The following is a 21,208-nucleotide window of genomic DNA, read 5'->3' as shown; positions in this document are numbered from 1 at the left end:
CTCACTCACTCACTCACTCACTCACTCACTCACTCACTCACTCTCTCACTCTCTCATACATAACAGGAAAGTCGATAGGGGAGGAAGAATTAATCTGAACTCTTTATTATACCAATGCAGAATGTTCTTTCTATGCAATTTTCTAATTATATGATGGAAGGATGTAAAAGAGAATTTGCCCCGGGTTTGGTTACATATCCCATCAATATAATGTAATCACTTAATACATGGGAAGGTTCTAGAAGGTACTAGTAATAGGTTATTAGGGTAATAGCTTAGAACAGGAAAGGGGGTTGTTTGATGATACAAAATGATGCGTAATATCAGGTATAGTAACCTGGATAATTCATAGTATGTGCTTGACGCGTACTAAAATCCTATAAAAGAATATAAACATTATTTATTAGCTTGACGTTGCTTGGAGAAATTTTCAAGTGATTTATAACTACAATTAGGGATGACTGTTGTTTTTGAGGTGGATTCCCGGAGTTAATACAGATCTTTTCACTCTTTACAGAAAAGGTTCATAATCTGCAGGACACTTCACATCTTCCTGCCTTAGTTGGAGCATCTTGTATACTCTTATTTACACATTGAACTAAATAAATAAACAAAAATTCAACAGCTATTTCCACTCACCTATATGGAATGTATAAGAGGAAGTTTGTGAAGTTTGGAATTTGTGTTTTCAACGAAAATACACGTTTTGAGGTCACCTGAATCCAAATTATCATCTCTCGCTAAATGGTCTGTGTGTCTTACTAAAAGATACTTTCTATAATAGATTTTTCACACTTATTTCAATTTTCTCAAAAAATGCTTCAAATATTTTGATAAAACCCGGTATATCAATGTATAGTTAAATTTTATTTAATATCAGCTATATATTACCCTCTTTGAAATAGTCTAACAGGGCTGAAATGGCAAATTTCCAATAAATCATTCTATAAAGTATTTTTTTTTGTTCATTTGAAATAAATAAATGTGAACTGGAAAACTGAAAAAAAGCCATAAGCTCCTAATCTCTTTTATTTATTTGATTTCTTTGTATGAATTGCTTTGCTTTTTGTTATTGTTATTAAAATTAGCCGTAGCTAAATTTATATTCGTGATTCGAATCTTCAAAAATGCAAAAACACGAATTTATATAGGAATAGAAAAATAAAAATTTGTTGTTTAAAATTTTATTTTTACAAACCATATAGGTAATACATAATATCTTGAAAGAAATAACTCTTTAGAAACATTCAAAAATCCTTTCCTCTCAAAGTAGAATGTTATGTGAATGTTGTGTGATGCGCGCACTGCATCAGATTTTTTAGACGTGTTTATTAACTAAAATAGATACAAAAATTGTCCACATATATATCTGTTTTTTATATACATTCATAGACAATATTCCGTCTCCGACGTTCTTGTGTAATATAAATTAAAAAACGTATTAGTAAAACAATTATGAATCAATTGTTCGTTTTTCGTCAGCACTGTTAAAGCGTAGTTTGAACATTCATTAACTTGTGAAGTTCAATACGTATATAATTTAAAATCTTAGTCCAATCAATTTTTTTGTATAATACCAAAAAAATTTACTGTATCTAAACGAACCTTGGTTCATGTAGTAACAATAGATTTTCCAACAGTAAATAATAAAGAGGTGGATCATTTGTGCAGTTAAAAGTAAAAGTGGTGGAAGTTAAAACTGGTGTGTTGAAATATTCAACACTTTAGGGAAAGATGTTTAAAGATTTTAGTATTATTAAGTACTTTTTCTATTAAAATTGGTCCATTTAATTTAAAAGCATTTGACATTAATCCATTCAGTAATTAATTAACTGATTTTTTAATGAAAAAGCAGTCGGCCATCATTTTCTACAGAATAAAATATCAGGAATTTATCTATACTAATATGTGATTAATATTCTCACTTAAATTGAGAAATTGTGCTTATTGGCCACATGGAGACAAAATTATTTTTCACGATTACTTAAATTTTCCTCGTACATCAGCAATAAAGTATCGATCTTATTATTCATTATACTTATTATAGTAAAACAGTTTACAATAATACAGTAAACTGTTTTTTCGAAACAGAAACTTCGTCCTCAACCCATGCTTGTTTCACTGTTTAGGAACCACAGAACAAAAGAGCAATTATAGGAAGAGTTCTAAACTAAGGTTCAGTAAACATAAGGCACATACCAGAGCTTACATACCCAGCTGTCGCGCTGCTGTTTACACTATGATCCATCCTCCTCGTTTAGGGCTTTTCTAAACTATTTATTTCTCCTTACTTGGCAGTAAATATCGAGAGAGGCAATAGTAAGGATTCCTTTCTATGAATCGAACGTATGTGTCGGGCTGACACATATCCTAGCATAATTTTGTAAAGGGACTACATACTATGACTGTTGCTTGTTAAAAGGATCTAAATAAGAAATAGTCAAGGTTTTTCCATACGTCAGTTTTCTTTGATTATTCGTTTAAAGACTTAAAGAGTGCCAACGAATGGTAATGTATTAAAAGAAAAAAAGTGAAAATTTGGAAGAAATTTGCTGTAGAAAAATGAAAATCTTCAATAAAATAAAAAGTTTTACACTAATGGAATGTTTTATCAGCAATCGATACAAACTGACTCTCATTCAAGCCTAAATTGATACATGCAGAGAAGTGTGAGGGGAACTTGTTTACAAAAGAGAAGAAATTTCTTGGACGGTAAAAAACCATTTAAATACTCTCTAGAACGACGAAAATATAAAAGGAAATACAAACACCGATAAGTGAGTTTGAACCAAACGATCCTGAAGATCTGAGGACAATGAATTTCAGTAAGCGATGAAAATAGATCAGTACTGAGATCAATTTTATATTTCTTCATGTAATAATAATATTATTTATTTCTTCTGGGATTAATTAAAATAATATATTAGGGTTTAGAGCCTTAAAGTGAAGTACAAAACATGAAATTATAAAACGTCATAAAACATAATAAAATTATGAATTTTGAAAAGATAATAATTAACAGAATATATAAAATAAGATTAGAACAAATAATATAAAACATAAGGGGACTAACTTCTGATAATAAAAAAAATAAATTACAAATTATAAGTAAAAAATATTTTTTTTTTACTAATTATATGTTTTTTCTTTTCATAATTAATGTCATACAATAATCAAAATAAAAGGCGTTTGTTGTATACATATGAACGGTATCCATAGTAATAAAACCAATTAAGTCCTTGAAGAAAACATAAATTGTATTACTTCCTAGAACCAATATATGAAAACTGAACCAATATATATCAACTTTTTAAATAGAAAATATATCAATACAGTAATAAAACACATATTTTATTGTTTATTGTTATAACAGCTGATTAGAATGAAATTTATCATTAATACAATTGAATTGATAATGTAATCAATCAATCGCCAACAGTTGTTGTTGTTGATTTTTTGCTTAAAGGCGTAAAACCCTCTGGTCATCAACGCCTATGGGATGATAAAAGTAAAAAAAAAAAATAGAATAAAATAAAATAAATAAATAATCATAAATAAATGATCGCCAACAGTTATTGACTACTAATAAATTAATAATTTTATCTTATATTGTTTTAGCATGCACTTATTATTATGTTAATAGTGAATAATGAATTAATTTCAATTTTATAATTACCAAAGACTGAACCAAATATTCAATCAACGAATGATCTAGGATCACTTACCTGAAATAAAAAAGGTCGTTAATAGTAAACAACAGCTTATTTTGTGTAACATACTTGGCAGTATTAAACTATAGTTTATTATGAAAAAAAAAAGTTCTAATTGAATCCTAATAAAATACATATTTTCTTTTGGTATAGTTTCATTTATACCGTTATAAACGTGAACATTTTAAAAATATAAATTAGTCTCTTGGTTTTAATTTAAATATAATTAAAACGCACTGAAACATTAGAAATTATAATTTAGCATGTATATTGTATACCTATAAAGCACTAAATATACGAAAACAACGTGAATAGTACCTAAATGAACAATTAATACTATTATCATATAGTATCTACAATCTATACTATTATCATGTTATCTGAACAAATATGATCCTATTTCTTCGAAAAAAATTACAATATAAACCAGGTATCTGATTTTCAAAAGTAATATTCGCAACTACAATCAATTATAATTAAAAGGAGTTCACATTTTGGTTAATGATTACTTCCCTCAGGTATATGAATTATTAGCAGGATAATTTGGAAGTATCCAGATAGCAAAATTATTGAGATCATTTAAGCACATACTAAGTAATAACTACTGATGGGTTGATTATATAACAATAGAATAATAAATATCTTAAATAAATCACTTATAACTATTATTTCAGTGAAATAGGTAATAGCAGAAAAAATACAGTTAGTCATCTCTTAATATAAAATCATTAATTCTAACGATCATTAAGGCTTTCAAGTGATCAATGGTACAAACATAGTAGGTGTTGCATGGATTTAAGTTGCTCATCATGAAGCAAGAGACACGATATTCTGATTAGTGCAGAATGCTGACCTAATAAAAGGCGGACAATATAGTAGCTAATTATTGGACTCGGAACACTTAATCATCTTCAACAACATATATTTTATCTTCATTTAACTAGTTCAGTGCATATTAAGTTGTATTATACAAAAAATATTGTTTATGATGAAGCTATTGCTAATAATCACAATCTTATGGAATGCCTTATGTACAGGGGAGTTATGGAAAAATGCGATGTGCCTCAAAAACTATATATCGATGTCTTAGTTCACGGTGGTGCTAAGTACATTCCCATTAAATGTAGGAAGAATATAATTAAAGTTTTAGTCTTTTAGTAACATAACTATTTTTAAATTATTCTCAATTTAATTTTATTGCGATTTCGATTTTCACTAAAATTATTCTACTCTTAGTCTGAGAAAAGAGGTGAGATTTATTCCTAACATATTGTTCTACTGATATTAATTTAATAAAAGTATCTCGAAAACGACAATAATAAATTTTATTATCCAAGATTATTGCTAGTCTCTTCCTAATGCTTTGTTTCTATTAGTTAATGTGACTAACTAGAAAACTTAAATCATCCTCTTTAGAGAAGTCATATCTACATTCAGCCAATTTATTACTAATAGTAAATATTCATATACGGTTGTAAGAATAGCTATGGATAGATTAGAATGTATGTTATAAAAGTCCATAAAATTTATACATAAAACATATTTATCAATCAAAGGACTTAAAGATAATTTTAATATCTGTCTCTTCCAGTTGGTATGGGAGAGAAAGCGATAGAGAAACAAGACTATAGTGCAGTGTGCAGGCAGTCCTGAGTACAAATATTCATACGAAAGGAAGTCGTAAAAAACTTAAATCCGTCTATAATTCTTGAATTTTTAAATTTAAGTATTGTATTTGAAACACGTAATTTTTAATAGAATTTTTTTTTTTCAATTAGAAATTACGAGTAATTTCAAGCGTTCTGAGATGATTTAAACCAATGCCGAATTCATCAAACCCAACTATTATTGTCGTATCATATATTGTTATGATTTTAATTATTGTATATGTACTTCAGAAATTAAGACAAATTATGTTATGTTAAGTATGAGGAGAAGATGGGGGGGGGGGGTGAGGTCAAATTAAAACACTTAGTCATCCATGTAACGTATTTTTTAATTCGGAGTTTGACCGTTCACGGTGCAGAAGCCATTTGGGGGTAAGATTTCAAGCTAACAGGTTCGTTTTATGTTTTATTGTCTTTATTTTACCCTCCCCCCCCCTTCTTTTCTATTCTTTTCTCAATTTTCCTTACCCACGTTGTTAGTTATGTTCATTATATATTATTATTGTTTTCAATTTTTTTCTCTTATTTTGCTATTCATTTCTTTTGTTAAACTTTACTTATATTTTGCCTCTTTATCTATTATTATGGTTACATATTTCATTTGTTACATATGTTTTCTTTCTCTCAATTTTATTTTTCTTTCGATAATTTTAATTTTTAAATGATTATACCTACTAATTCAATCACTTATTTATACATTTTATTTTCCACTTCTCTCATCATTTTATTTTATTTATGCCATTCTGTACAATTATTTACTTTATGTCATTCTGTGTATATTTTCTTTTTTAATTAAATTACTTCAACTTATTTGTGTTTTAATTTAACCGCACCCACCAACCATCTCCCTCGTATAAGACATCCACGTTCGACTATCTCTCATGATTATGTTATGTTAAGTTGTGTAAAAGGAATTAAAAACTACTTATGTTTGATAGGAGTATATTCTTCATTGACCATTCATTTCAATATAATCGTAGCTTGATTCCGGACCCTTGCCCCTGTACAAGGGTACAGCCCAAAAGTCTTAGATTACAAGTATAGCCTTTGCTATTTAGGAAATTAAGACAATAATGATAGTTATAATGACAATATAGTTACTAAGAAATTCTCCAGATAATTACCAAAACCACACTTTCCCACAGCTAGCTCTAGCATTTATTGTTAAAATAGGGTTTAAAGAACATTTTTATTCCAATAAACCTTGGGTCACGTTGGCGCAAACTATTTATCTTATTAACATAACCAGAATATTTTTGAGATATAACATATTCCGAAATAGTTTAATTCTTTCAAATCTTGAAACCACGGACTTTTGGCTAAACTCTTCAAATATGTAAGTAACAATACTTTACCTTCTAAACGCAGTAAATTGAAATTTTGTGACCATTTTAAAAAAACCGAGTTTGCGCCGCCAGACCACTGTACGTCGTTTCGATTCTAGGTGTGCTCTCTTCACCCCCTCATTCACAGTGTCATTTCTTACACGAGAGTCGCTCTCTAGCATCTGGAAAAATTACGCAGTTAATTATGGCCTAAATGTATAATTTGACTATTTAGATGAAAATGTTCACCCTGACTTGATTAGTATCATTATCTCCTGATTGAAGATTGACGGATCGGCAGTCGTTGTAAAAAAAATTATCTGATTTGCGTGCTTTCCTGTAGGAATAATATGAATACTAATTTTGACTTCATTAATCCCCAATAACGAGGCACACGTAGTTGTTATCAGGCTTCGGCACCCGTCTTTATGACGTAATGTTATTGACTGAAAAAATATATTAGTAGCAATTAGTCTATGGCTCAACATTCCTCCGAAAGTTGTGTACAGGTGGAATCTGTTGCTGAAAGTGGTTTAGGAGTGAACTATACGTAATTTCTTACAACCTTAAAATTCAATTTTCTTGATCGTAAATTTTAATTTGCCCCGTTCTTGCCGAACCACTTTTCATAATTCTTTATCGATATCTTTATTGTCGTTGCTTTCAGTGATCTTGTTGAATAACATAAGATACAGCCCAATACTATTTCCATAACTTATAATGGGATTAAATCTAGTCTTTAGGTACAATTCCACTAAACTGGCAACTGAAATAGACTCTTTCACTTCACGGCAAGAAGAAACTTCTGTTTCTGTCTGAAAATTTCTTCTGTTTGAATTAAATAAAATGAAAAATCTAAAATAGCCCTGTGTTTGTTCATCAATCACAAGATTTGTTCCCATTTAAAATTCAAAACTTTGCAATGTGTTGGTGTGTATTTCATGTAAACTAATATCAATTATACATTCAACTGTTTGTTGCTTCCAATTATCTTGGATAGTGATTTAATTTTAAAATCAAGATACTTATCTGTGTTTTAATTCTTAGGCTCACGTACAATTGCGCTGTAACTCAGCGTTTACTAAATTTCAATTTCAGTGACATATACTTCGCTCTCCACAAGTCGAAAGAAACGTTCGGTTCGGAGTATATCAAGTTGAGTGTAAGCACTGTATACGGCTCATGTATTCATGTATTTAAATCATACACTTAGCGTCAATTATTGACGCCAATGTATGACGCCCAACTGAAATGAAAACTTTTGACTTCAAGTGGCTTCAGGACTTTATATGAACAACAGGCAATTATTATGAATTCATATATATGAAATATTTTTTCATTAATAATACCATTTTATAAGCTCAATGGATGTGAATATTTTCTTTCTATGTAAAATAAATACTAAATATTGTAATTTAGATATGAGATTCTTTCCTTAATTTTAAGTTTCAAGTCGTTCAAAGTTTTTTTTTCTTTTGTAATTACCTAGATTCACTGTTTATTTTATGTTTTTTCTAAAGTTTTGTATTATATTTTTATACGTACATATATATTATGCAGTGATTTACACAGTTTTTAATGTTATCAACTTTTTTTTATGCATAAATATGTTATTTAAAAAGAAAATGTTAATTTATTCGATTTTTTCTATTATGTTTATTTCAGTAGTAATTAATTTACACTACGTAATTCAACAGTACACGTTCACTAAAAGGCAAGGTTCTGCTATGGTACAATTTTTTATCCAAAGAATCTCCCAACAGCCCTTACTAAATTTTAAGGTTAAGAATAATTCACCTTTGGAAAAGAAAATTAGTTACGTAAAATAGCTTTTTTTTCGACATAAAATGACTAACCACGCTATTAGTAGTACAACTGTGGCATGGCGAAGTGAGGTCTCACTAACTAATTTGATTAGCTTTAGTAACTAATCAAGTGCTTAATTTAGATTAGACCAGCATAAATATTTATTTCCTTCAGTAGCAGAAAAACTAAGATAGATAGAGGTTTACAAGATTTTCCACAAAGGTTGGATCGGACACAGGAACCTAGAGAGGATCGCAGGCCGTTTCTGGGCCAGGCAATTTTGTACACGCCATTTCTTTCATCGCCCGTTAATTGTTCAATTAGGCTGGAGAAATATCGCCACAGTTTTTTCGTGACCTTTCGTTTTTGCCACCATTCGACCGCTCTCTGTGGCTGACGTTACATTGATTCACTTCCCTCTGGTTGGAGAAATTAAACGGACCCATCAGTTATTTTCCTGACTGGCCAAATTGACAGAAGATGATTGGAAATTGACTCGTTCTCAATTGCTTTTATTTTCAACTTTTTTTTTTCAATGTACAAAATCATAAAATGAAATTAACTATAATTATTATAAGATTAATTATTTTATTCTAAATAAATCGAAAAATAATTTTTGCTTCAAGATATCATTTCACAAATTTTATATGATCAGATGATTCACAAATTAACCGATTGCTTTAAAAATTAAATATCTGAAATGTGTACAGTAGATAAAAGGAGATCTTTAATCCGGTACCATTTTATAATTCGATCACATTTCCTGCATTTGGCGATTGTTACGACCGTTTAGTTTATTTTGACACTCAAAGTTAAGACGTTTTATTAGTTGACTGTTCAAACTTTCCCTAACTGAACGAAGGTAAGCGAATGGGCGACGGCGATGGTCGCTCAATCCTTATTGAACTTTAAATATTCATTTAGGACACTCAGCTAAATTCTCTGGGTTTCATTTTTGCTTAGAGCAACTCACCCATTCTTCCTACCCTTTTCTACTGAGGACCCGACCAAAAACTGCAGCGTTTCATCTGATATGCTGTTTTTGTTTTCAGGCTTGTTGGCTACATTATTAGTATTTTATTATCATTTCAGTATTTCCATATTAACAGTATTTTTTGGTATTATCATTTCAAGTTAGGATTAGCCAATATCTATATGGAGGCTGCTATATATGTATCTTGATTCTGATGAACTGGAATGTTAACACTGGTAACCATTCAAATGACAAGACAATGCTAAAACTGTGAAGTGTTTTTATTGATGTATTTAATTTGTGTCAGTTTCCAAAGAAGAGATCTCGATGAAGTATACATTATTATTTTTGCATTTGTATTAATGTTTTATTTTTTTTTTACATTTGTATGCTGCTTTGATGGTTTTATAATGGTACAGTAAAAAATTTAAAATTGTAATGCATCTTAATTAACATATTTTTTTTTCTTTTTCTTAAAAGCCAATATTTAGAGAGAGAGAAAAACATAGACTACATTTCGCAACGGCTAAAATTTGAGGTACTCAAAAATTATATACTGATTTAGGAAATCACAACGACAACATATTCTCGAAAATAATTAATGAGAAAAATTATTTCATTATCTGATAAGTCAAAAATTTAGTAATAAGAACCAATAATTCAAAAAAGAAGAAACCAGCGCGGTTACAGCGACTGGTAACCGCTGGAAGTTCCTATTATAAACGGTTTAGTTCCTAGAGATGTAATTTTTATCATCATTTTAGAACGAAAATTATGACCATTGCTTTCGTTTTTCTCAAAAGGAGTTCAGTCTTTTCCATTTCCATGCCTCAATTTAGTTTGTTTTAAAAATCTGATAAATTACGTAGTAGTAAACTCTTCCAACCTCTTTTTTAAAAAATTTCTATTTACTCATCATATTGTTCTAATTACTTGATCATTAATTGTTTTCGAAAATCGTTATCGGAGAGCAGTCATAATTTTCTGAGCAATTACATATCTCTTGAATGCCGAAAATTTCAGCCGTTGAGAAAATAAAATTGAAACATTTCCACTCACAAAAACATTTTTCTTGATGCTGGAAACAGCTGATCCAAGCATTTCAGTTCAACCTTTCATTGCCAAGGTTTATTGTAGTCCCCTTCCAGTGTAAACTAACCTAAACATGGAATGAAAACTGGGGAAAATCATATTTTATCAAACTAATTATGTAATTTTGGCCATTTACTTTGTTTGTGGTTCAACATCTGTAGGTTCTCAAATGAAAATTTCAGATCCCTTTGAGGATGATATCTTTAAGTTCGCGATATCTTTAAGGTGCTTATCAAAAATATATTAATAATGTTTGAATCAAAACATAACCTCAATCGTAAATTGCTATTTCCCCAACCCTGAAATTGAACAGTTTCATGTACAAAATACTTGACAGACATTTTCAAAAATATTTAAACTGATTCCACAAAATTCTAAAGTAGTCTATAAACTAATTTGATATGGACAGTATTACCGCTGATACTTTCAGCAAAGAATACGAAGTGCCTCTCAAGCCCTTCATGAGTTGCTGCAAAACTGATTACTCCTTTACTAACAAGAGCGAGGAAGAAACATATAATTATTTTATCATGGTAGTCAGCAACTTTTATTTAGAATTATTTTCAAAAGGAGTTGAAAAACAAGATGAAAGTCGGATACCTCGTTTGTAACCTTTTTGTTTATGTGTTTTTTTTATTTTAAATTATAATTAGATTGGTGAAGGACAACCTTTTTTTAGTCTTCGTAATGAGACGTCGCAATCGTGGAACAAGAAAATACATCAAATTAATAATGGGTCTCGTTAAAAAATGTCAATAAAACGTGCCTGTAGGAGGATAATTAAATATAAGTATAGAGTAGCGACCATTCATATCATGAATAATTAATAAATGAAAAATTAAATTCAAATATTACAAAGTTATAGAATACGCAACAATTAAAGAACAAGTAATAAACAACCCTAAGGTACTAAGAATTAGGATAATTATAGCCATTGCGATTATTTATTAATCTTAATATCCTTAAGTGATTATGTTCTCTTTTTCTATGCATTATAAATTATCAGTTTTAGATTTTTATAAGGACCGGTATATTTATCAAGAAATAATAAGAAACCATGAATCTGAATATCCTGTGATACAATAGAAACAATTATAAGTGGAAGGAAGGTAAAGTAATTAATAATAATAATAAAACAAATTTAAGCAAAAATAAAAAAAGACGTTGATGACCCTTGATGTTTTACCCTAATAAACAAAAACAAACAAACAACAATACTAGAAGAGCAGTGGCCAAAATATCGCAGAGAGGACTCAAAATTCCATTTCATATTCCATATGTATATAACTTCCTTGTCGATATAATAACCGCGATGCCAACCAAGAATAACGAAAAAAGAAATTGTTTTAAGCGAATTTAACAACTATTCCACGCCATCAAATTTTACTATAGAATTTGAAATAGAAAACAAAATATCATTTTTAGGTGTAATTTGAATTAGATATTTGAATAAAAATAGTGGAAAAAAACCATCTATTCTGGAATATATATACATTGTACCAGCCATTGTCTAAAATATTCCCACACCAATCATCCCCTCAAATTAAGAAACTATTTTGTCCAAAATTAGCCACAATGAAAGTGTAAATATGACAATTATATACCCTAATAATTAAAGATGCCTATAAACGTAAAACAGCGAAAAAAATAAAAAATTAATAAGTGTTTGGAAAATATATATATATATAATTTTTATCACACATGAATAACAAAAAACGTTTTTTGTTGTCATAACTCAATCTGAAATTTATATTCAAAACATTTATTATATTTATACATATTTATCTTTTTATGTACTAAGGTATCTTTCAATATTAAAATTTAGAATTCTGTAAAATCCTTGATGCTCCTTATTACGTCACAAATAAACTCATTCAAAAAGACCTTAACATCCCTTTCGTTGCAGATTTGGCCCGAAATAGATATGCATCTTTTCATTCCAAACTCCTAACCCATTAATTTCTAATCTCCCTGATAATTCTCGGAGGTGTCTGAAAATAAGATGGCCATGGGACCTCTTAATCTAAATTAATGTTTGAAGTACCACCATTGGGTGGTTTCTTCCCAATATTTTAAGTGTTTGAAACATTCATCCAATTTACTTATTATATTTTTTTGTACAGTTGTAAATTACAATGAATAAATAAAAAAAAAAAATTAGAATTGTACAAGGAAGGATATTTTAAAACAAACGATAGTCGTTTGCACCTCGCACTGTTACAAATCAGAAACTAAATGTTTGTATTATGTTGTATAATCATGAACAAAATAGCATCGAAGGAACCCTATTTTTTGTTTTGTATGCTGATTTTTTTATTTAAGTATAGGTGTGTCGCTTAAAATACTACGTCGAAAGAGTGATGAAAAATAACTGAGCATATCACTAAAATAAAACTAATTGTGGTTTATTAATTTTCGTCTGATGACTACTACCATAACGATCTCTATGTTTTATTGGTGTTAAAAATATTCATAGCATAAAATTCATATATATTATAAATATTTGAATATATAAGTAATTTGATAAAACAAAATTTTGATTTTTATCTAATTTTTATAACTGGATCCAGTTTTACTATTAAAGATACAAGATATGAGATTCGGTAAATGGTTATTTGGTCTATATGATATCTAACGTTACCAACCACCATAATCTGAGAGAGGAGCATAGGAACATGGAAATGTTTACTATCGAGTCTTAGACAAGTTTCTAAAAAAAATCGGGTCAAAACATATCCTTCATGCTGTCCCTCAGTAAAGGCTGTGATTTGGGAAGGCTAGCATGAGGCGCCAGGACTAGGCTGCGGTCAGGGAAATCGTCCATGTAAGTTAGGTCGTTACCGTGAGTGCCTCCGGCTCTGCAAGATCCTTTTCTATTCTTTAGCTGATCTGGATATTCATTTTATTTTTATTTTTTTACTGATCTGAAAAGTATTTATTTTCTGTTAGATAATTTACACAGATCTAGTCGGTAATATTAAATTTACAAATGATAACTGCCCACCATTATTGACTGATTGTAAGATCGTAAGAATGTTACGTGATAACCGATCGATACTTTTATGGGATTCTCATAAGTACTATTTCGTTAATTAGTAATGTAACTCGTCTGACATGTTGGTTTTAAATAACAATTAATTATTAATGCTGGATCTCAATAATAAAATGTCTATATTAACACACCTAACATCTAATGAACGATCAATGATAAAATCCAACTCTCCTCTACTAAGAAATAAAATAATAATAGTTGTTGAAATTGGCACTTAATTATTGTTTATCTAATAAACAAACAAAAAGTTTCGTACGAATTGGATGAAATTATTTGAAAAGACAATACTGACATTAACATAATTTTAAATAAATTATTATTTTTAAATAATAAAGTAAATATATTTTCTATGAAATAATTAGGAGTTATAAGTGCTATATATGTTCTAGTTCTTTTTCCTGTCTTTCGTCACTTTCCCGTAACAAAATATTTTTTAGCAGTTATAAAAAAACATCGATTTGGCCCCACCAATTTTTTCGTATTTTAACACTGCTACATTTCGGTCATTCCAGCCATTTCAGGGATCTATCAATAAAAAAAATATAATAATTTTAAACAACATCATGAAAAATTATATTTCCTGCCTTATTACACTATCACAGCCAAAACAGGTTATCAAGATAATTGCAAGCCATATTGCATTTGTCAAATTATTTATAATTAGTCATTACCATATTATCCAGTTTACAGTATATAGTATCACATTAAATAGTTTTTAATCTGTGTTTAAATTATTCATTTTATCAACACTACACTGAGTAACCTTAGAAAAAAACATTGGCTTAACAAGGCAAAATATAATTGTCTCCATTTCTGTAGAAAATCGGACTATTGTGCATATGAACATAACATTTTTTTTTTTTTTTTGCTTTTAAGATCTACCCTAACCTTTAAAATTTGCATTAAAAATAAAAGTATTATTGTTTAGATTCAGTTTTTTATCATTCACTGGCACTTTTATTCAATAATTTACTATCGAATTTTTTCGTAAAAATATCGGTTAAGACGAAGTTATTTATATGTATATACTAATATCTTAATTATATTTAAAAGAATATGTATATAAGTATACTCTTTGTGCAATCAGGTTAAATATTTTTGATTTTAACTCTTCTCCTTCTTCTTTTTTCTTATCTTCCTTGGTCCACATATCTCGGTCTCAGCACAAGAATCTTCTTCTGAGCCAGCGTCTTCCCTCATTCCTGACCTAGTTGTTGGATATGCTCCGTATAGCTCCTTCTAGGTCTGTCTCTTGGTCTTCTACCAGTCGGCCTCGCATCCATACATTTTCTTGGCACTCTGCCTTCCTCCATTCTAGAGAAGGGTTCATACCATCGGAGCTGTTGGTGATTTTAACTCTTTTAAGTTATATTTATTCATAGTGATCGTTTTCTGTTTCGGTAGTACCATCATGTAAGTAAAAAATTGAGGAAGTTTGACATGGTCCTATTCACTCGTTGAAATCAGATAAATCTACCAAATAAAACATCGGCTTTAAAAGGTAAAATATACTTTTTTTTTCTTTTCTGTAGAGAATCGGACCATTGTCTATTTGGAGATAACATTTTTATTTTTGAGATCTACTCTAACCTCCTTAACCCGACAGGAGTGTCCAATTTTTTTGTCCTTTAAGAGCTGTTCCGTGAGCATTTATCTTATGGATTGTTGGATGTGATGATGAAAAAAATATGGATTTACAATTACTTTGATGTAGGATTATATCAACCCGAAGTGTTATTAAACAAATTATAATTACCTAGCTAAATAACATTTCAAACCTCACGAAAGTAAGTCCCACTGGTGCGGGTCCGTACTTCATGCCAAAGGTATGACTTTCTGGAACAACCATACCTTAACAAAACTATCAACGGGCATTGATGACCAGGCTGTTAAACGCCATTTCAAAACAAACAGGATTAAGATTTTCTTGCTACGGCTCATGATTGAAAATTACAATCGCAGGAGGTCTCCAGGTGTGCAAAATGCTCGACTGAGACAGAAACACGTTAGAAGTGTACTTGTTTGAGAAATGCTCAGTCTGATCGCTGCGAGGAGGCCAGAGCAAAACTGAATTGAGTATGGGTGATGAGGAAAAAAGGGAAAGAACATTAACAAAGGGCAGTATCAATGGTGAACGAAAGATGGACCAAAGTAGAAACAAATCTGATGAAATACTAGGAAAGTATTGACGTTCGTTTATTTCTCAAAATGCTCAAGGCTACACCTCTACCGGGTTAAATATTCCTGAAGACATATAGGAAACCCTTAATGTAAAACATTGAAAGTAGTAGGTTACAAAATTAATCAGGAATCTAACATATTATCTTCCATCGCACACTCTTCGAATAGGCTATTCTAGTTTTTATTATTTTTTTTTAAAGAAATATCAGAATAATACCTTTTTTTATCAGAATAACACCGCCCGCATCTGGCAAGTAACCCTTATCATTAATTTTTTTTATGTGTGGCTCATTTAGAACCCTCTTTATTTCAATTAAGAACCACCGGTTACTTTCCTTCTAACTCTTCAAACTCCACCAAACATTACGTGTGTTTTCAACGAATTAAAAACAAAATAACTAAGATAAAATCTAAACACCGAAATTCAGCCCCACAAAGGAGCTGAATCCGCAAGTTTAGATACAAAACCATCAAGCATGGAGTAAGCCGGATCCCCCACAGAGCTTTCAGAAAGTTTCGCTATTATTTAGAGAATTCTGAGAAGCTTGAGAGTTCGGATCGTATAATCAAATGGATCAAAACGAACATAGTTACACTTGTTTGCGTTGGCTACTTTGAGTTGTTCAAAACTATACTCGTTATCGAGAAATTAAATATAACTGAAAAAACGTTAATAAAACAAAAAAAAAATATTTTAAGGAGTATTCGCTATTTAATAAATCTGTCACAAGTACCAACTATACATAAACGTAACTCTTATAAATAAGACAACCTAGGCACATAAATAAAAGCATAACAAAATATGAAAAATAATCAAAATAACAAGAGCTGAGTTAACTATATTAAACCTACAAAATCAATAATTCATTATTTTTTGAATTCTGAAGCGAAAGCATGGTAAATTCTTAACTCAAACAACAGAATTCCCAAGAAATAAACACTGTACCTACTAATTATATTAAAAAAATTTAAAATCGAAATTCTAGAACTAAAAAAATAAAAATATAAATACTAATATATTTTCAATGCTAGGATTTTGAATTTTTAATAAACGATTTATGTACAAAAAAAACGCTAACAATATTAATAATTAAAATTGTAATATCAACGCATGTGCAGCTAATAATCCAATTATAATATCACCAACCATTTGAGTAATATCACCCAACACCGAATATCTAATGGATGGTTTCCAAACCAATGAAATCTACAATATTAATAATTTAAGGGTTATTATGCACACGCATGTAACTAATAAATAAATACATTATTTATTGAAATATTACCTCCCTATTTTCAATATCTCAGTATAGTCGCAGCTCATCCATCACCAATTGTTTGACTCTACTATTTAATTCACAATACCAATAAATTTATTTTACTAGTATTTTTAGATGAAACCGAGTTCAAGAAATTACAGTTTAGAATAATTTTCAACTCGTTCCTTCATCCATTATTATAGATATCTCTTCAAAGGTACTCAAATATTTTCTTTTTCTATCTTCTCTTCCTCTCGCCAAATTTAAATCATTTAGAAGCTTAATAATATTGTATGATAAGAATGCTAACCAAGGTTAAGACTGTCATCATTTTGGTGGCTTTTTTCAAATTTTTAATAAAAAAATAAAGAAATTTGTTCTTACATATATATTACTTTTTTCTTGACTGTTAGTGATATAAATTTATGGGGATCTCAAGGATCAGTCAATAAGAAAACCATATTTAGGACACGTTTCACAACTTTATTATTCGTATAGTCAAAAATTCGGATGCCCAATGGGATCCTATTGCCCCAATTTTAACAGATATTTATCTAGAAGATTTATCAGATACAGTAATACCCTTTAGTTCCATTTCATGAATCATTTATATATACATATTTTTTTTTACGTTATAATAACACCGATACTAATCATGAATAACGAAAAAAAAATAGTTTTAAGTAAATTTAACAACTATTCCTCCAGATTAGAGTTTACAATCGAATTCGAAATAGGAAAAAAATACCATTTTTAGGTGTACTTATAAATAGAATTCAAAAGTGGAAATACAACAAGTGGTGGCAAAAATTCATCTAATCTCAAATATATATACATTATACCTGTCTATGTCGAAAAAATTACAAAATCAATACTGCTAAAAATTTATTAGACCGGGCGCGAAAATAAATATCTCCCATTACAGCAGAAAATACAGTAGTAAATCTCTTAACAAATAGGCACTATTATAAGGTAATTTATGAGTCATAACCTAGTTTGCCAATTAATAAAACAAACACTAACACTGACACAATCTAAGACCCAAGAAGATACTGCACGATTCCTTACATACCAACACTCACAGAGATGTAGATACAAGTTCAAGGTACTATTACGTACCTTTTGACAATTCTGAATATTATTAAGGTTTCTCGCTATCTGTTCCGATACCTGGCCAGGGTGGAATATTTTTCAAGGAACCTTTCACAGTGACCCTGGATATGTACACACCTGTGTTTACTTGCCACATGGGTCCCCTATCAGAGCTATTAATATTTTGGTGTACGATAGTTTTTGACGAAGGATCAGAAGCCAATTAATTAAGCAGGACATACCTTCCTAGACATGTCAAATTTTCCCACCCACTCTCGGCCCCAGTGGGGACAAACAACTAGGGGGCGTTCTATCACCTATGGCCAATGAGGAATTTGATTCAAGAAAAAGGTAACGCCCCAAAGGGAAAGTGGGAGAAAGGGAGCAGGACAACTAGACCAGGAAAAAGGGGTATTAAAGACGAAGACAAAGAAGCGGTAGAGGTACAGAAAGTAAGAAGACCGAAGAAAGAGCAAAATGTACTTCGACGAGAGCAAGTCCTAAGAACGGCTATGAGACCTGGATGCCATCCCTGAACAAGATGACACTCACGTTACTACACGCACCACCCAAATCAACCAACTCAGCACTTATTCAGATATATAGACAACACTAAATGAAAAAAATACAAAATATAATACAGAAAAACAGACAGAATACCTGCTAGAAAAACTACGTTATCTAAAATCAAAACAATGCCACATTTGCCTTTCCCCATTTCACTCCTATTCAGTTCTTGCATTAACTTTGAGTTAGTTGTATCACAGCAACGTAGAGCACTCTGTAATAGATAATTGTATTGTTTTGATCAAATTAGATTAATCTTAAATTATACTATGTACATGCATTTTTTAATAATTAGTTGAATAAATTCTTTTTCTAAAAAAAATTTTTTTTCATTGCAGGACATGATTATGTAAACTATAAAGTTGCGAAATATCGCTTGGTTATAGTTGTATTACTGACTGATCCTCAAGATCCCCAAAAATATACATCATTAAAGTCTAGAAAAAAGTTGTTGTTTGTTTTTATTGTTGTTTATAGGCGTAAAAGCCTCTGGTCATCAACGCCTATGGCGTGCAAAAACTTTTGTAAAAATTAATAATAAATAATATAAAAACAATAAATTAAAAAAAAAATTAAAATCAAAGAGGAGTTATAATTTATAAAGAAGGCGATGTGCTTTTAAAAATTTAAACACTAATGTAATTTTATCTTCCTTATCTGTGAGAGCTTCTGATAAATTTGGGGTCAGTCCTATCCTGTTTATTGTTGGCAAATAGTGAGTACATTCTTCAAAAATATGTCTAATCGTGAGAATAGACTGACAATATTTGCACGTTGGAGGTGGCAGTTTTCTGATCAGGTGAGATAGCGTGAGGAGAGTATGACCTATTCTCAAGCGGGTTAGAGCAACTTCCTCTCTGCGGCTGTTTCGGTAGGATGTCAACCGTGGTTTGACTCGGAGAACTTTCATCCTACTTGGCCTGCCATCTTAAATATTTGTAATTTAAGGGTGTACTGAGTTCTGATGGAGTAAGAACGGCGGTGCCTCGGCCTGAGAGCGTGAGTGGCTCTCTGACAGCTTTGTCTGTGAACTCGTTACCAACAATGCCAATGTGGCTTGGAGCCCATATGAAAATTATGGACTTTGTGGAGGTCTGATGCACCCCAGTGTCATGAAACTTATAATAAGAAAAAAGTTATATATATACATATACATATATATAGCTCATGATGTAAATTGTCCTGAGGTTCTAAGTGAGTTCGGAAAGCATTTAGAATATGGGTGATTATAATATGTAAATAGTAACTGATGGGCTGAAAAAAAATATGCTTTAAAGAAGTAAGTCATGTTAAAATTATCTCTAATAAGTATCTCTAGTAAATGTTTGATTTTGTCAGTGACCTTTCAAATACTAAATACATGACAATATTCAATAGAATGTATTTTAGGCCTGTTAATTATTGATATTTGTTTAGATAATAATTTAAAGGTCCCATCCTATCTATAACCTGGAGGGCCACCTTATCCTGAAGCCCCAATGGCACCAACTGCATTAAAGACAGCCTTTATTATTGTTCCTGCAGTTAACTGGGTAAACTGAAATAATGTATAGAAGGACTGGCATATCAGTAAATATGGAATGAGTGAAGATGATAAAAAAAGTTCTATCTCGTGAGTATAACCATATATTTAATGCTATGGCGTTTTGGAAATAGTCCAAGATAATGATGCATGAAGGGAAAAAGAAAGCCGCCGCAACCTAGCACTCATAGGCTCAATAATTTACCTCAATTCATTAGAACTAGAGCATCGTAATTACAATTGTTTACAGATGTACAAAGTAAGAAATTATTTTCTGATAACAATAGGGTAAAGGAAATATCAGGGCCATCTATAACCATTAGGAGTACCCAGACAATGTTAAGATAAGGGTGCTTTCCGAATTATAGACTAAAAAGACAAGAAACCGAACCACTCCTTTAGAAAAATTAAAAAAAAAACTGAAAATATGATTTTATTAATGTATTATATATACATTTAATAAGCCTACATTATCAACGGCCTGCGTGATGAGACTTAAATAATCTAGATAAAAATACCAACTATTTTTATTCAAAATAAAATTCAAAGTAATGCTATACTAATTGTAACACAGATATCAAAATTGATGTACTCATTACATAGATATAGTAAATCATTTAGTAATAGTATTGGATAGTAGAATACATTTTTTTTAAATGAATTTATTGATAATTACAATTACAATACATCAAGTAAATTTGAGGAAATCATAAAGGTATGGTACAAGCATGTAGAGAAACTACCCAATGGTAGCACTCTAAAAACATTTTTACAATATAAGGTCTCGAGGCCATCTTCTTTTCAGACACCTCGGAGGATTGTCCGGAATAAAAGAGGAAGCAAGATTAGAAACTAATGGGTTTGAGTGGTTTGGGAATTTGTAATGGAAAGATTGATGTCTGGTTCGGGCTAGATCGGTTACAAATGGAACATTAAGGTCTTTGTGGATGATTTTATTTGTG

This window comes from Halyomorpha halys, unplaced genomic scaffold, assembly GCF_000696795.3.
Source record: "Halyomorpha halys isolate HHAL.00 unplaced genomic scaffold, Hhal_1.1 Scaffold1172.1, whole genome shotgun sequence".
Taxonomy (NCBI): Eukaryota; Metazoa; Arthropoda; class Insecta; order Hemiptera; family Pentatomidae; genus Halyomorpha; species Halyomorpha halys.
This window is presented reverse-complemented; position numbering follows the sequence as displayed.